The sequence below is a fragment of the Ranitomeya variabilis genome, chromosome 4, assembly GCF_051348905.1.
Source record: "Ranitomeya variabilis isolate aRanVar5 chromosome 4, aRanVar5.hap1, whole genome shotgun sequence".
NCBI classification, from domain to species: Eukaryota; Metazoa; Chordata; class Amphibia; order Anura; family Dendrobatidae; genus Ranitomeya; species Ranitomeya variabilis.
In genome coordinates this window covers 735164142-735182696 of record NC_135235.1, presented here as the reverse complement: position 1 = coordinate 735182696, position 18555 = coordinate 735164142, and the positions used below count along the sequence as shown (strand labels likewise).

The following is an 18555-nucleotide window of genomic DNA, read 5'->3' as shown; positions in this document are numbered from 1 at the left end:
TCCTATTCTATCCTCATAAGGTATATAAAGTGAACTTGGAACACCTCCAACAACAAAAAAAGGTTTCCAATTTTGACATCAATGGAAGACCAACTATATGATTAGCTTTTGAGATTCTACACTGCAACAGAACAAAAGTACCCCCAGTGGATCTACGATCTACCTCCAGAGAAACGTTCAAATGTCAAGTCCCAGTTTAGACAAACATCTAAGCCATATCGAGCAGAGAAAGGGATAATTTACTATGGAAAAAAGGAGGTTCTCACTAAAAGCCGACTGCCAAATATCCTGAAGGCCTGTCCCGGCAACCCAACTTCTGGTGGCCATTTTGGCAGAGATAAAACATTTGCCAAAATTTCTGACCGTTCTTACTGGAAGGGAATGAAGAATGTTGTTTACCAACATGTCAAAGCCTGTAAAAAATGTTTTGTCATATGTCCCAAAATCAGCAAAGAAGCTCCACCACTCAACAGTATACCAGTGCCTGGAAAAGTATGGAGCTTAGTTGGGATTGATATGATCAGTCCTCTTCAGGAAACATCAGTCGGCAACAAATATATAGTTGCTGTCACTGATCATTTCTCAAAGTGGACTGAAGCAACAGCTGTTCCAGACAAGAGTGCCATGTCAGTAGCAAAATGTTTGCACACCATTATTTGCCGCTTAGGCTGTATGGACACTCTGATTAGCGACCAGGGAAGAGAGTTTGTGAACTCGATCATCGACAACCTGATGGATCATTTTAAAACGGACCACCGCATTTCATCTGCCTACCACCCACAAACAAATGACCAGCGGGAACGTGACAATCGAACACTCAAAGAATCTCTTTGCAAGCTCTTCAATGACCAAGGAACCAACTGGGACCAGTGCATCCCTGGTGTTTTGTTTGCCTATCACACGTCTGTGCATGCCTCAACCAAGTGCACTCCATTTGAGGTCATGTGTGGACGAAAGGCTAAGCTTCCTATTGACCTCAATCCATCAGCCAATGACACTGTGGATGTCATGTCTCTTTCAGATGATGCCAACCCTGATGTGCTAAATACACTCACAACCATTCATAACAGGATCCTCTCAACTGTAAGTACCAACATGCATTCTGCTCAGGAACACCAAAAGTGTGCCTTTGATCGCCGACACAAGAGCAACAAAGAAATCACTGCTGGCACCATTGTTTATATTAAGAATCAATATCGTATTCATCACATGGGTTCAAAGATGGCACCACGCTGGGTTGGACCCTACTTAGTTGTAAAATCCTTAACCAAGAGACGAGTAAAACTTAAGAACAATAAGACTGGCAAGATACTAAGCAACACCTACCATGCCAGCAACCTTAAGATTTACCAGGGTGAAGAGACTTCTCTACCACCCCAGTCCCCTGATGACTGTCCCAGTGACTCTGCCACACAGAAACACCAGCAAACCAAGACTTTCAACCCACTACCATGTTCAGGAAGGAAGTATCTTACCACCACTCTTGACCTTACGTTTAATAGGGTTGTGTACTTTGGAGGTGTAGTGAGCTGCCCGGCTGTGGCTGTTCCGTTATCATTGACATAGAATCTGTGACAGACACTGCCCCCGTGTGGCCAGAAGTTATACCTATGCCGAATGTGATTACAGAGAAACAAACTGTATTGGCTAAACTCCCCCCTGTTATGTCATGTGAACAGGAAGGGGAGGGAGAAGAGAAAGAGCCCGGGAAACCAGTCGGTGCAGAGAGAGGTCTGTGTGTGCTGGTGTCCTCCTGTTGATGCGATATAGAAGATTGCCTGGATGACCCCTCTCTCTTGGAAGCTGACATCCAGATTGTTCCCAGCTCCCACACTGCGGAGCACTCAGCGGTGACATCTTCACAGATCCTGGAGCCCATGAACTGTAAGCGGGTCCTCTGTTGAGAGGCCGAACATTCCACCCTTACCTGCTGAACCCCAAGGATTACAGTCTGGACCTGAGAGACAGAGTTTTGTTTACTCCCTGTTGTTTTCTCTTCGGCTGGAGCGTCTCCCTGCAGTGACAGACAGGCCTGCGACGTGGGAAGATAACCTCCTGGAGCAAAGGAACTGGTAACGTGTGGATAGGGACAGTGAGGGAAAGTTTGTTATTACACGTTATTTCTGTGAATAAGCATACTTTGTACTGTATTATTGTGTTCTGCTGTGTTAAGGAAAATGTATAACAGTAAAGATACGTTTGTTAAGATGGAATCTGAGTGTGGAAGTTTTGCTGAGCCAGATCATGGATATGCATGGGCGGCCTTGCCCTCGGACACTTCATCTGGCATAGTCGGCAGGATCTGTGCCCAGCAAGATTCCCACCCAGGCCCAGTGTACAGTCAGAAACCGCCGCCGGTGTCCATTGTAAACCAGGTCAGGAAGTTTGGCGGGCGAAACTACCCCGTACCAGAGTGGGCGGAACAAGTGCGGATACTGGGAGAAATGTATAATGTTGACCCTAAGACCTTGGCAGAAATGGCGGTACTGACGCTAGAGGGGAAGGCATGGACGACAGTCAGACTGGAGATGGTCAGGGGGCAGCGTGCGTTGGAGGATTTGGTGCGGGTGCTGGAAAAGACCTATGGACCTACTACGTACCAGGGAACGCTGCGATACCTGTTCTTCAGGCGGACACAGCTTGAATGGGAGGACATTGCCCAATATGCAAATGCCCTTCAGGTACTCCTTGAACAAGTCTGTGCAAAAGGGGAACAACTGGCTACTATAGCTCCTCGTGACCTGGTACTGAGAGACCAATTCGTTATAGGGCTGAGAGACCAGTATCTTAACCGTACGCTACAGGACTTGATTCGGATGACGCCGACTCTCACCTTCGCTGAAGTCAAGCAGGAAGCCATAGAACGTTCTAGGGGGCCTGTCATGGATGTGGGGACTCAAAGCGCTGCGTCCAGATCCATATTAGACAGAAAACAGCCCAACAGTGACACCGAGGAGCTGAAACAGATGGTAGCAGATTTACAGCAACAGGTGTCACAGTTAACACTAGAACGACAGAGAGACCAGCGGATACGACCTAGCCGTCCCGCGGGACCGTGTTGGTCATGTGGTGACCCTCGCCACAGGGCGAATCGTTGTCCTCAACGAACAAACCATCAGTTACCACGACGAACAGAATATCAGCTACATCCACAAGCAGAGCCACCACGCCAGGTCTCACCACAATGGCCGCCATTAAACTAGACACCCGTGCAGCTGAGGTTCGAGCAGCAGGGGGGGACAGAGAATGGGGTGTAGAAAAACAGAGCCAGCAACGGAGTACTCTCGCCTCGAGTAGTCCTACACTTGAAATTATTCTGGAGGGAGTTGCAGTGCAAGGATTGATGGACACTGGGTCGCAAGTGACCACGATCTCTGAACAGTTTTATGAAAAGTACCTCAAACCAAGAACTGCTTGTGATCCAGATACCACCATAAAGATTATTGCGGCTAATAACCTACCCATTCCAGTAACCGGAGTCGCCTGGATGGATACGAAGGCCTGCGGACAAGACCTAGGGAAACGAGGAATCATCATTGTCAAGGAAGGCTTCGGCTCCGAGACCCCAGTAATAATCGGAATTAATATCTTGGAAGACCTGGACCTTATGCTGTTGACAAGAAAAGGGCCCAAGTACTGGCAGAAAGTTACCAAACATAAACCGACTCATCTGGCGTTCCAACGCGTAATCCGGACCATTGGACTTCAACAGATGGCAAAGGAACAACTACCCCTAGCAGCCATTAAAGTGCCCCGCTGTACCCGGATTACTGTGCCCGCTGAAAAAGAGACAGTCATTTCCCTGCCTCTTAACACCAACCGACAACTTGAAGGAGTTGAAGTGTTAATCGAGCCGAGGGCTCCAAGTGGGAGTAAGCTAAACCCACTAGTCGCCCGCACCCTAGGCGTCGTGAGGAACGGAAGAGTCCCTGTCAGGCTAAACAACACTGCAGACGTAGGTGTAGCTCTTGAGGCTGGCACGCAAATTGCCAGAGTATATGCTCTACCCACAGAAGTGAACCCCATGGGACCCTTACAATTCACCCCGTCTACAGAAGATGGCTGGACGGTAACTGTCTCAGCCATAAATGCTCAAGCAGATGATGAAGACATTGGGTGAAAACTACTGGAAAAAGTGCAACTGGACCCGTCCCAGTACACCAAACAGGAAGTGTCTCAAGTGGAGAAACTACTGCGAGAACACCAAGACTCCTTTGCAAAGCATGACACCGACTTCGGGTACACCACCAGTATCCAACACGAGATTCCCACGGGCGATGCTGCCCCTATTCGCGAGAGGTACCGACAAATACCACCTCAACAATACCAGGAGGTGAAAAGCCTCTTAGAATCTATGCTACACGCCGGAGTGGTGCGGGAAATCCAGAGCCCATGGGCTGCACCCGTGGTGATAGTCAAAAAGAAAGATGGATCCCTGAGATTTTGCATAGACTACCGTCGGTTGAACGCTTGCACGATCCGGGACTCCTATCGACCGCCCTGAAAAAGGCCAAATATTTTTTGTCTCTAGACTTGGCCAGTGGATATTGGCAGGTCCCCGTGAGAAGGACAGAGAAAAGACCGCCTTCATCCTTCCCATGGGCCTGTACGAGTTTGACCGGATGCCATTCGGCTTGAATAACGCACCAGGGACCTTTCAGAGACTGATGGAACGCTGTCTGGGAGATTTCAACTTCGAATTCACGCTGATATACCTTGATGACATCATGGTATACTCCGCCACCTTCGAGGATCATCTTCACAAGCTTGGCAAAGTGTTCCAGCGCTTGAAGAAACACGGCTTGAAGTTGAAGCCCAGCAAGTGCCGTCTATTCCAGCAGGAGATCGATTACCTGGGACACCGGATCTCGGCCGAAGGTGTCCAACCCTCTCCAGAGAAGATAGCAGCTGTCCAAGAGTGGCCACAGCCAACTACCATCAAAGAAGTCCAGGCTTTCCTGGGGCTAGCGGGCTATTTCCGCCGATTTGTCAAGGACTTTGCCCGGCTTGCGGAACCACTGCATGAGACCCTCCGAGGGACCGCGAACAGTCCTAGAAGACGACGCATCAGCTGGGGGCCCGACCAAGAAAAATCCTTCCGGGTGCTTCAAGCTGCTCTGACATCACCCCCTATTCTGGCATATGCAGACTACACCTTGCCGTTCCAGTTATACACCGACGCCAGCCTTCAAGGTCTCGGGGCGGTCCTCTCCCAAGTCCAAGATAACAAGGAACGCGTAATAGCCTATGCCAGTAGATCCCTCCATGACACCGAAAAGAACCCCGTCAACTACAGCTCTTTCCGCCTGGAACTCCTGGCCCTGACCTGGGCTATGACAGAGAAATTTGCTGGCTACCTGACAGGGGCGGAGGTGCTGGTCGTGACAGACAACAATCCTCTTGCCCACCTAGAAAATGCCAAACTAGGGGCAATGGAACAGCGCTGGATGGCAAGGCTCTCTAGATTCCAATACAAAATTAAATACAGAGCGGGGACGGAGAATCAGAATGCTGACAGCCTTTCCAGAGTGACATCATCCCCGCCGGTAGGGGACCGGGATGAAGAGTTGGAGGGAGATGAACTGCCCGACTTTGCCCGGCTAGCTAAACAAATAGAAGATAGCCGCCAGTATGCTGTAGGTGGGATCGAAGCCGTAGTGGGGTCCCCCCTGTCCCAACAAGAATGGGCCAAGCTTCAAGATCGAGACCCTGAACACGTCTTACTGAAACAGTACGTGAAGACACAAGAGAAACCACCCTCCGAAGTAAGAGCCCGACTATCAACCAGGGCCTCTGCCCTACTTGCCCAATGGGATCGGCTGATCGTGAAGGATGGAGTCTTGTATCGCATGGCCCTTTTATCCCATATGCTGGAAGAATGTTTGCAGATTGTCGTCCCGGTACAGCTAGCCCATGAGATGGTGGCTGAAGCCCACAGAAGGAACGGCCACTTCGGCATAGACAAGACCCTCCGGTGGACCCAGCAATTCATTTTTTGCCCAGGACTCCGTAAGCTGGTTGAAAACGTCTGCCTAAGATGTCGTACATGTGAACTCCACAAGTCTACTGAGCAGCGTGCACCCGTCCAGACTATTAGCACATCCAGGCCCCTCTAGTTGTTGATGGTGGACTATCTGTTGATCGGAACGGCGAATAGAGGCTACCAGTACTGTCTGGTGATGGTGGACCACTTCACGAAATTCGCCGTCGCTGTTGCTACCAAAGATCAGACTGCCGAATCAGCTGCACAGGCCATCTGTCAACACTTCGTTCGGGTCTACGGGTGTCCGGAGCGGCTGCACTCTGATCAGGGGGCGTGTTTTGAAGGGCGAGTCATTGAAGAACTTCAGCAGATGTATGGAATCAAGAAGTCCAGGACCACCCCGTATCATCCACAAGGGAATGGCGCATGTGAACGTTTCAACCGGACCCTCTTACAACTGATCCGAACCTTAGCAGAAGACAAAAAGCCCGACTGGCCTCGATTCCTCCCAGAACTGCTGTGGGCCTATAACAATCAAGTCCATTCTGTCACCAGATACACGCCTTACACCCTCCTTTTTGGCCGCCCAGGCAAAGGCATCCATGAGCTACACCTGTCTAACTCTGATGAATACACCTGTGGTACCTATCCTTCCTGGCTACAAGCACACCGTCAAAGGATGGAAACTGTCTACCGGCTGGTGGAACAGCAGATCCAGGACCAGGTCCACGCTGATCCACTTCCAGTACAAGAAGACCTACTGAGTGTGGGTCAACTAGTCCTAGTTCGTATAAAGAAACCGCAAGGAAAACTCCGGCCCAAGTGGGAGACCGAAGTCTATCGAATAATTGGACACCCGTACCCTGGTGGCCCCGTCTACCAAGTACAAGGCGAAGACAGCGGCAGCCTCCGCACCCTGCACCGTAACATGTTGCGCCCCTGTCGTTCTCAGCCTGACTCCCCTCCTATAATGCCTAGAGAGACGGATGTCACTAATACTGTGGGAGACACCGATACCGTGGATGTAGAGGTGGAAGACATCCCTACCCCTGCTCGCCTGACTGACGCGTCTGAACCCCTTACCTTCTCGACTGACTTACCGACTGGGGCGGAGAGTGGGGGGACTGATCGGGGAGAGAGACTAGCACCCGTTAGGCGGACAGCGAGGACCACCGCAGGAGTGCCCCCGGGACAGTCCTACAGAGACCAATATGTGTGGCCCTTTTCACAGCCGGGTCCTACAACCTCCACAGCCATCGCCGCCCTGGAGACAGTCGTTGACAGGGACTGCCAAGCTTTAAGCAGTGTGTGCTGGCGTCCTCCTGTTGATGCGATATAGAAGATTGCCTGGATGACCCCTCTCTCTTGGAAGCTGACATCCAGATTGTTCCCAGCTCCCACACTGCGGAGCACTCAGCGGTGACATCTTCACAGATCCTGGAGCCCATGAACTGTAAGCAGGTCCTCTGTTGAGAGGCCGAACATTCCACCCTTACCTGCTGAACCCCAAGGATTACAGTCTGGACCTGAGAGACAGAGTTTTGTTTACTCCCTGTTGTTTTCTCTTCGGCTGGAGCGTCTCCCTGCAGTGACAGACAGGCCGGCGACGTGGGAAGATAACCTCCTGGAGCAAAGGAACTGGTAACGTGTGGATAGGGACAGTGAGGGAAAGTTTGTTATTACACGTTATTTCTGTGAATAAGTATACTTTGTACTGTATTATTGTGTTCTGCTGTGTTAAGGAAAATGTATAACAGTAAAGATACGTTTGTTAAGATGGAATCTGAGTGTGGAAGTTTTGCTGGGCCAGATCATGGATATGCATGGGCGGCCTTGCCCTCGGACACTTCAGAGGCACAAGAGATCTTGGACAACCACGGCGTACATAAAAACCAAAGGTGATGGGAACTGCTATTTTCGGGCCATCAGCTATTTCCTGACAGGAACAGAGGACAACTACTCCCTTCTCAGAGCTAAAGTCATCCACCACATGAAAACTGACTTGTCCAAAAATCTACAGGGTTACTGTAATTAAGATGTGAATGAATATGTGAGCACCTCTGGCATCTCTCGTGATGGAGTCTGGGCAACTGATGCTGAAATCATGGCCGCAGCAAATCTGTTGAGTTGTGACATCGTCATCCACACCAAAGTTGGTGACACCATGGATTGGTTGCCCTATCCCGCAAGCTTCAATCTGCAGTGAACAACAGAACATGCACTTTATCAACAATCATGATCATTTTAATGTTGTTATCAGTGATTACCTTTGAATGTTTATATTGTAGTGTCCTGTCACCAGCCATGTGTATGATTATCAGCCGAAAGCCTCTCTGGAACCAATAATCGCCCCATGTAAAAGTACCTTTATAAGTTGAAGTTTCAGAATGTTATAACTTTTATTATATCCCTAACAGTTTTTTTATGAACAGTCAAGGTTTTCAGGTTGAAGTAAAAAAAAAATCTGTGTGTTTAGAGTTTTAAACACTAAAATGTTGAAAAATTATGTAATTCTTGAGTATATCACTCAATGGTGCTCATAAACGTGAAAAATCGGATCTTTAATATGCTTTAATATACTCAAGAACGGGGCCACAGACATCACAGAGGGGGTCCCAAACTGCGCACAGGGGGCAGAGACAGCGCACAGGGGCCCTGCGCGCTGTCTCTTCTCCCCTTGCACACTCACTTCCCCCTCCCTTGTGCACTGTCTCTGCCCCCCTGTGCGCTGCCTGGGGCCCTGTGTGCTGCCTGGGGCCCCTGTGCGCTGCCTGTAGCCCCATGTGCTGCCTGGGGCCTCGTGTGCTACCAGGGACCCCTGTGAGCTGCCTAGGGCCCTGTGCGCTGCCTGGGGCCCCAGTGCTCTGCCTGGAGCCCCGTGTGCTGCCTGGGGCCCTGTGCGCTGCCTGGGGCCCTGTGCGCTGCCAGGGACGCCTATGTGCTCCCTGCGCTGCCTGGAGCCACATGTGCTGCCTGGGTCCTCGTGTGCTACATGGGGTCCTGTGTGCTGCCTGGGGCCCCTGTGCACTGCTTGGGGCCCCGTGCACTGCCTGTGGCCCCTGTGCGCTGCCTGGGGCCCCTGTGTGCTGCCTGGGGCCCCTGTGTGCTGCCTGGGGCCCCGTTATTAAGAATGTCACCCAATGGTTCTCAAAAGCCTGAAAAATCTGATCTACAGTAGCTGCGGTATATTATGACCTGGAGGGGTATAAACTGGACTAGTCCACTTTAACCCCGGGTATATTCTGCGCGGGGGGTTAATCTGGCCTGTTACATCGGCGCCTGCGTACTGCAGTACTTTGCTCTGCCCTCAACAGAGAAGACAAAGTACGGCCGAGCCGGAGCGTGAATACAAGAAGAGGACGTCATCGTAAGAAGATGGGAGACACCGGACCCAGAACGCAGAAGGACTGGGTGGGTGAGCAATAGAGTCTGCACTCCGCATATCATACACTGAGGCCCCTGATCATGTGACCCCTGACTCCTCCCCTCCTGTGACCTCATCACAGGTCCTGTGCGCACAGAGGAGCCATACATGTGGAGTGCGGCTCTGTGGGTGGAGGTCGGTGCTGGAGGCCCCATTATTCTCTATGTGGAGTGCGGCTCTGCGGGTGGAGGTTGGTGCTGGAGGCTCCATTATTCTCTATGTGGAGTGCGGCTCTGCGGGTGGAGGTCGGTGCTGGAGGCCCCATTATTCTCTATGTGGAGTGCGGCTCTGCGGGTGGAGGTTGGTGCTGGAGGCTCCATTATTCTCTATGTGGAGTGCGGCTCTGCGGGTGGAGGTCGGTGCTGGAGGCGCCAATTATTCTCTATATGGAGTGTGGCTCTGTGGGTGGAGGTAGGTGCTGGAGGCCCCATTCTCTATGTGGAGTGCGGCTCTGTGGGTGGAGGTCAGTGCTGGAGGCCCCATTATTCTCTATGTGGAGTGCGGCTCTGTGGGTGGAGGTAGGTGCTGGAGGCCCCATTATTCTCTATATGGAGTGTGGCTCTGCGGGTGGAGGTCAGTGCTGGAGGCTCCATTATTCTCTATGTGGAGTGTGGCTCTGCGGGTGGAGGTCGGTGCTGGAGGCTCCATTATTCTCTATGTGGAGTGCGGCTCTGCGGGTGGAGGTCGGTGCTGGAGGCTCCATTATTCTCTATGTGGAGTGCGGCTCTGCGGGGAGGTCGGTGCTGGAGGCTCCATTATTCTCTATGTGGAGTGCGGCTCTGCGGGTGGAGGTCGGTGCTGGAGGCTCCATTATTCTCTATGTGGAGTGCGGCTCTGCGGGTGGAGGTCGGTGCTGGAGGCTCCATTATTCTCTATATGGAGTGTGGCTCTGCGGGTGGAGGTCGGTGCTGGAGGCTCCATTATTCTCTATGTGGAGTGTGGCTCTGTGGGTGGAGGTTGGTGCTGGAGGCTCCATTATTCTCTATATGGAGTGTGGCTCTGCGGGTGGAGGTCGGTGCTGGAGGCTCCATTATTCTCTATGTGGAGTGCGGCTCTGTGGGTGGAGGTTGGTGCTGGATCCTCCATTATTCTCTATGTGGAGTGTGGCTCTGTGGGTGGAGGTCGGTGCTGGAGGCTCCATTATTCTCTATGTGGAGTGTGGCTCTGCGGGTGGAGGTCGGTGCTGGAGGCGCCAATTATTCTCTATATGGAGTGTGGCTCTGTGGGTGGAGGTAGGTGCTGGAGGCCCCATTCTCTATGTGGAGTGCGGCTCTGTGGGTGGAGGTCAGTGCTGGAGGCCCCATTATTCTCTATGTGGAGTGCGGCTCTGTGGGTGGAGGTAGGTGCTGGAGGCCCCATTATTCTCTATATGGAGTGTGGCTCTGCGGGTGGAGGTCAGTGCTGGAGGCTCCATTATTCTCTATGTGGAGTGCGGCTCTGCGGGTGGAGGTCGGTGCTGGAGGCTCCATTATTCTCTATGTGGAGTGCGGCTCTGCGGGTGGAGGTCGGTGCTGGAGGCTCCATTATTCTCTATGTGGAGTGCGGCTCTGCGGGTGGAGGTCGGTGCTGGAGGCTCCATTATTCTCTATGTGGAGTGTGGCTCTGTGGGTGGAGGTCGGTGCTGGAGGCTCCATTATTCTCTATATGGAGTGTGGCTCTGCGGGTGGAGGTCGGTGCTGGAGGCTCCATTATTCTCTATGTGGAGTGTGGCTCTGTGGGTGGAGGTTGGTGCTGGAGGCTCCATTATTCTCTATATGGAGTGTGGCTCTGCGGGTGGAGGTCGGTGCTGGAGGCTCCATTATTCTCTATGTGGAGTGCGGCTCTGTGGGTGGAGGTTGGTGCTGGATCCTCCATTATTCTCTATGTGGAGTGTGGCTCTGTGGGTGGAGGTCGGTGCTGGAGGCTCCATTATTCTCTATGTGGAGTGCGGCTCTGCGGGTGGAGGTCGGTGCTGGAGGCTCCATTATTCTCTATGTGGAGTGCGGCTCTGCGGGTGGAGGTCGGTGCTGGAGGCTCCATTATTCTCTATGTGGAGTGTGGCTCTGTGGGTGGAGGTCGGTGCTGGAGGCTCCATTATTCTCTATATGGAGTGTGGCTCTGCGGGTGGAGGTCGGTGCTGGAGGCTCCATTATTCTCTATGTGGAGTGTGGCTCTGTGGGTGGAGGTTGGTGCTGGAGGCTCCATTATTCTCTATATGGAGTGTGGCTCTGCGGGTGGAGGTCGGTGCTGGAGGCTCCATTATTCTCTATGTGGAGTGCGGCTCTGTGGGTGGAGGTTGGTGCTGGATCCTCCATTATTCTCTATGTGGAGTGTGGCTCTGTGGGTGGAGGTCGGTGCTGGAGGCTCCATTATTCTCTATGTGGAGTGCGGCTCTGCGGGTGGAGGTCGGTGCTGGAGGCCCCATTATTCTCTATGTGGAGTGCGGCTCTGCGGGTGGAGGTCGGTGCTGGAGGCCCCATTATTCTCTATGTGGAGTGTGGCTCTGCGGGTGGAGGTCGGTGCTGGAGGCTCCATTATTCTCTATGTAGAGTGCGGCTCTGTGGGTGGAGGTTGGTGCTGGAGGCTCCATTATTCTCTATGTGGAGTGCGGCTCTGCGGGTGGAGGTCGGTGCTGGAGGCTCCATTATTCTCTATGTGGAGTGCGGCTCTGCGGGTGGAGGTCGGTGCTGGAGATTCCCCATTACTGAGCGCTGGGGACATTAACCCCTTCAGCACTGAGACTCTTTTGAGGATTTTGTTGCCACTTTATAAGAATCATAACGGTTTTGTTCTATTTCCTGTAATTAATACATACGACCCAACTATGGAGGACAGGAAGTGAGGTAGCGGATTGTTCTCACAGTACAGGGCCCCTTTCTTGGCCCCACACAGTGTAATGCCCCCATTATGGCCCTGTTATCAGGTGACCGGATACAACACACCGACAAACACAAGGCGGAAGTAACCAATATAATTATTTATTTCCTGATAATGGGAATTGTGGTCACTACGGCAACAGTGAATAATGCAGAACAGGGTGATTACAAGGTGAAATACACAATATCAGATACACAATGAATTATCCGCCTCACTCTCACTAATAGCAGCCTCTCACCACATGTGACTTTAGCTACTGACAAGGGGGATTTTTCTGACACTTATAGTCGACAACACTCTACTCTGCGAACACCGGCCATAGTGGGGTCTCCGGCTCTTCCCGTTAGGCTTTATTAGGAGGACTTATGGCCTATCAGGGCTCGCTGGGCTGCCTTCACTTCTACCAGCTTTCACCTTGTCTCTTGTACACCCTGGACCAACACCTGTACTGACATCAGTGCTGGAAGCAATGGCCGGCTCACTCGCGCCTCCTGCTCTTCACTGCAGGCGTATACTACTGAGCAGACTCTCCTCACAGATCATTGGCACATCCGTCTCTTGTACCAGAAGTAACAAGAGCTGGGACTCTGCTCTTGCCTGGCATAGTCTGGACTCCAGGTCTTGATCAGTGCAGGTGTGGTTCTCAGGCCTTGGCTGGCATAGTCTGGACTCTGGGACTCATCTGGTGCCACCTGGGTACTGCCACCAGCTGCCTTGGGCACTTTACCATGGCCTGGTACCTCAGATTCTTCCCCGCACCCCGTTTCTTTTTGCTTGGCGCCAAACATGTTCTGGCTTTAGGGCTATGGCCTTTATAATAACAGGAAACTGTCATCAAGGTCACCTGACCTGGTGTACCATCTACACTGTTTCTTCCTGAAACTCTTTCTCTTCCCATTGATTCCGTAGGGTCCTGTCTGAATGGCAGATGGCAGTCTTTTTGTACAAATGGCACAAATTCTGAGGATTTGTTCTTATGACACATGTTTTTACACCCCTTATGCAGTATATATGATTCCCCTCACACAGTGTAAAGTTTCCACAGTACTGGCATGTCTCACACAAAAGAGATTTTCACAGTTTCACCTTACCTTCAAACATAGTATAACCTCAGTCCCGCCATTCTCTCCACACAGTATGTTTCCATATTACCATCATCCCACCACACACAGTGTAATGTTCCCACAGTACCGCCATCCTCCTACATAGTATAATGTTCCCACAGTACCGCCATCCTCCTACATAGTATAATGTTCCCACAGTACCACCATCCTCCTACATAGTATAATGTTCCCACAGTACCACCATCCTCCTACATAGTATAATGTTCCCACAGTACCACCATCCTCCTGTATAGTATAATGTTCCCACAGTACCACCATCCTCCTACATAGTGTAATGTTCCCACAATAGCAGGTTCCTACACACAGTATAATGTTCCCACAGTACCACCATCCTCCTACATAGTGTAATGTTCCCACAGTACCACCATCCTCCTACATAGTGTAATGTTCCCACAGTACCACCATCCTCCTACATAGTGTAATGTTCCCACAGTACCACCATCCTCCTACATAGTGTAATGTTTTCACAAAAGCAGGTTCCTACACACACAGTATAATGTTCCCACATTACCGATATCCCCCTACATAGTATAATTTTCCAACAATAGCAGCTTGCCATTCACACAGGATAATGTTTCCACAGGACTGGCATCCCCCTCGCGCACAGTATAATATTCCCACAACACTGTATACCGGGATGGGGGCCAGCCATATATACTAGGATGGTTAACTATGTAAACCAGGATGAGGGTGGGGGCCATATATATCAGGATAAGGGGCCATGTATACTCAGGAGGGGACGTATACCTGGATTGGTGGCCATATATAACTGTATGAGGACATACATACCATGATAGATATTATATATACCTGAATGGAGCCACTTATATCAGGATTAGAACATATACAGCTCTGGCAAAAATTAAGAGACCACTGCACAGTTTTCTAAAAATCACCATCTCTACGTGTCTGATAGCCATTCCATTCCAGGGTCAGTTCAATTCCAACTAAAGTACACCTCATTCTACTTTAATGTGCTTCTGATTAGATGATCACCTAAACCAAATCTTATATAACAAGGGAAAGTATAAAAAATAATGTTGTGTGCAATAGGACAAGCTGGATGACCAAACAAGTGCTAGGAATAGCCCTAAATTAATTTGAATGAAAAAATAATTTCTAACCATGTCAAAGGAGTTGAAAAGAAAAATCTTGAGTGAGGAAAAGATGGGCTCAATTCTGGCTTTACTAGTAGAAGGACTGTAGTCCATTACAACAAGGTCAAGCAGCAGACATTGGGGACAACAAAGCTACAGACCGGCAGAGGGCAAAAGCGACTCTCCACTGACCGGGATGACCATCATCTTATTCAAATGTCAGTCAGCAACCCCAGGATGACATCAAGTGCCCTACAAAAGGAATGGCAAATGGCAGCTGGGGTGAAGTGCACGGCAAGAACAGTTCATAACAGACTCCTAGAGGCAGGCCTAAAGTCATGTAAAGCTAGAAAAAAGCCTTTCATCAATGAGAAACAAAGGAGAGCCATGCTGAAGTTTGCCAAAAACCCTAAGGATTGGACCATAGAGGACTGGAGTAAGGTAATCTCGGATGCATCTAATTTTCAGCTTTGCCCAACACCTGGACGTCTAATGGTTAGACGGAGACCTGGAGAGGCGTACAAGCCACAGCGTCTTGCTTCCACTGTGACATTTGGTGGAGAATCAGTGATGATCTGGGGTTGCTTCAGCAAGGCTGGAATTGGGCAGATTAATGTTTGCGAAGGAAGTATGAATCAAGCCGCAGAAAAGGTTATCCTTGAAAACCACTTGCTTCCGTCTACTCAGGCAATGCTCCTTTACTCTGTGAGCTGGTTTTTCCAGCAGGACAATGCCCCATGCCACATAGCTAGGTCAATCAATGTGTGAATGAAGGAGCACCACATCAAGACCCTGTCATGGCCAGCCGAATCTCCAGACCTGAGCCCCATTGAAAACCTCTGGAATGTAATCAAGAGGAAGATGGATAGTCACAAGCCATCAAACAAAAAACTGCTTACATTTTTGTTCCAGGAGTGGTATAAGGTCACCCAAAAGTAGTGGGAAAGACTGGTGGAAAGCATGCCAAGACACATGAAAACTGTGACTAAAAATGATGGTTATTCCACAACGTATTCATTTCCGAACTCTTCCTGAGTTAAAACATGAGTAATGTTGTTTCTACATTATTAAGAACTTGTTTTCTCTAGTAACCCCCCATAACAGCACACCTGGAGGATGTTACTCCTTTCCTAATAGGGCCAGGAAATGACAAAGAAGTTAAATAACCCCTCCCTCATCCTCCCCTCAGTATTGTTTTCTGTCCCTACTAGGGTTGAAGAGGTGTACTGTACCGGCAGCAGTCACCGGGGGGGAAAAGAGATCTTAACGCTGGGCAGCTGGGGAGCAGACTTGCTTCTCTTCCCCGTGCACTGCTCCCGTCTTCTCTGGACTCGGGACATCCGCCACCAGTCCGCACCTGCAGGGCAAGGTCTGGGTGGCATTCTTCAGCTGGAAACCTCTCGGAGCTCTCCAGCCCCTCTCCTCCTCCAGCGGTATGCGTGCGATGAGGACTTCCGGTCTGAAGCCGACGGCAGGATGTGACGTCAGACGCCGTCCGGCTTCAGTGTTCAGGAAGGTCCTTTTGAGTTCCACGCTGGAACGCATGATAGAACGGCGTGGATGATGTTGGCGACCTCCCCCCACATACATCCGGACATTGGAGGAGGAGGTTCTCTCAACAGGAGGACAGGTGCTGTGGTCCAGTCGCCTATTTAAGAGCCCCGGACAAGAAGAGATCTCAGGTAAGACCACTGTGTGGTGAAAAGCATGGAGATGTCCGCTGCCTCGCGCTCTGCTCTTGCAGATCCCAGCACCATCCCGGCCCCAGTAAGTAGTCTGGTCCACTCCCTGATGCGGGTTGCAAACTTATGATTCCTTCTCCCCTTTATTTCAGGGGGAGAAGGAACCCGCATCAGGAGGCAAATCCAAAGCTATGCGCAAATGCGCAGTTTGTGTAAAGAAATTGTCCTCTTCATACAAGAAGACATTGTGCAAAGAATGCACAGAGAAAATTATTAGGGAAGAGCAGCCATCTCTCATGGAAGAGATTAAAGGCTTAATCCAGCACGAGATCAAAAGCTCTCTGGCCACCTTTTCCCAACCCACACCCAACCCTAGTGCTCCTCCGGAGGCTAAGAAAAGAAGGCTTAATCCAGAGGATGAAGGACATGAGGATTCTCAGGGGGAGATGTCGGATGAACCTCCAGAAGAGGGTGAAATATCATTAAATTCCGAGGCTTCCCGACAGGAGAGATATTACTTCTCCTCAAATGACATAGAAGAACTCCTACAGCAGTGAGGAAGACTATGGAGATTGAAGAAGAAAAAATGGCTCAGTCAGTACAGGAAGAGATTTTGGGGGTCTTTGTCCTAAGAAAAAACAAGTATTTCCCATTCACAAAAATATCTGTGACTTAGTCCTAGAAGAATATAGAATTTAGCTATATTCATAAGGAGTTAACTTAGGGTGGGGGCTCATAATTAAGGGGATATAAGGGGCAGCTGTTTGGGGCTCAAGTCCTTTTTGGAAGTGCATCTGAACAGCAAGGTGGATTGCTGTTGAGGGGAGATAGAGAGAAAAAAAAAAAAAATCTATAAATCTTCAGCACAGCGAGTGTGAGCGAGCTAAGTGTGACCTGAGCGTAAGTGTGAACGGCGGTAAGTGTGTGACTTGTGATTCAGTGACTTTGGAATCAGGGAGTTTCCAAGGGAGGAATTGCTTCTGTTTTTTTTTTTTTTTTTTTGGTTTAATTAATACTTTGTATTTATTTTTAATTAACGTTTCTGTGTGGTGCAATCCCCATTAGGAAATGTGCTCCACAATTGTTAATGCCATCCAGTGCACATCTTGCCACATGTATGCAGTCCTTGACCAGCCGGTCGAGGGTGCATACTGCTGTGCGAGATGTGAGCACATTGTGCATTTGGAAACCCAGATACTGGATCTAAATGTGCAGCTGGCAACACTGAGATCCATAGACAATATGGAGAGGAGTCTTCTGCTCACAGAGCAGACGCTCAATGGGATAGATGAGGAGGGGGATGGTAGGATGGAGCTGCAGGACAGTGTGGCAGTTAGCTGGGTGACAGATAGAAGGCGGGGTAGAGGGAAGAGTGCCAGGGAGGCTAGTCCTGATCTGGCACACCCCAATAAGTTTGCTAAGTTGGCAGATGAGGGGGGTGCCAGTACAGGGGTAGCACTGCTGCAGCCAGGCATGTCCTCTGAAAGCCGGAGGAGTGACTGCTCCAGTAAGGAGGGAAAAAGGAGAGCAGGGCAGGCCAGGCAGGTGCTGGTAGTGGGGGACTCAATTATTAGGGGAACAGATAGGGCAATCTGTCACAAAGACAGGGATCGTCGGACGGTGTGCTGCCTACCTGGCGCTCGAGTCCGACACATCGCTGATTGGGTGGACAGATTACTGGGAGGGGCTGGTGAGGACCCAGCGGTCATGGTGCACATTGGCACAAATGACAAAGTTAGAGGTAGGTGGAAGGTCCTTAAAGATGATTTCAGGGAATTAGGCTGCAAGCTGAAAGCAAGGACCTCCAACGTGGTATTTTCCGAAATACTGCCTGTACCACGTGCCACGCCAGAGAGGCAACGGGAGATTAGGGAGGTTAATAAGTGGCTCAAGAATTGGTGTAGGAAGGAGGGGTTTGGGTTCCTGCAGAACTGGGCCGACTTCTCAGTTGGCTACAGGCTCTACGCTAGGGACGGGCTGCACCTCAATGGGGAAGGTGCAGCTGTGCTGGGGGAGAAAATGGTTAGAAGGTTGGAGGAGTGTTTAAACTAGGGATTGGGGGGGAGGGTATTCATTTTATAGGAGGGGAAGATAGTGCAGATAGAGACCTGGGCACAAATAAGGAAGTTGGGGGTGGCGGTGGCATGGGGGGTGGGGTTAGAACAGTTAGTAATTTAAGAAAGAATAGAGGTACAGAGAGTAACATCAAGTGCATGTATACTAATGCCAGAAGCCTCGCCAACAAAATGGATGAATTAGAACTAATGTTGTTGGAGCATAATTATGACATGGTGGGGATATCTGAAACATGGCTGGATGAGAGCCATGACTGGGCTGTTAACTTGCAGGGCTATAGCCTGTTCAGAAATGACCGTACAGATAAGCGAGG

General features: G+C 50.4%; 1 protein-coding gene across 1 annotated transcript in view; it reads left to right on the top strand.

The window, feature by feature from the left end:
• Positions 1 to 10798: 10798 nt before the first annotated feature.
• The window catches only part of LOC143767984 (uncharacterized), a 42325-nt gene continuing 34568 nt past the window's right edge, over positions 10799 to 18555 (top strand). The window contains exon 1 of the mRNA XM_077256578.1: positions 10799 to 10911. The gene's annotated coding sequence lies outside the window, so the exon portion shown is untranslated. The remainder of the gene's footprint in view (positions 10912 to 18555) is intronic.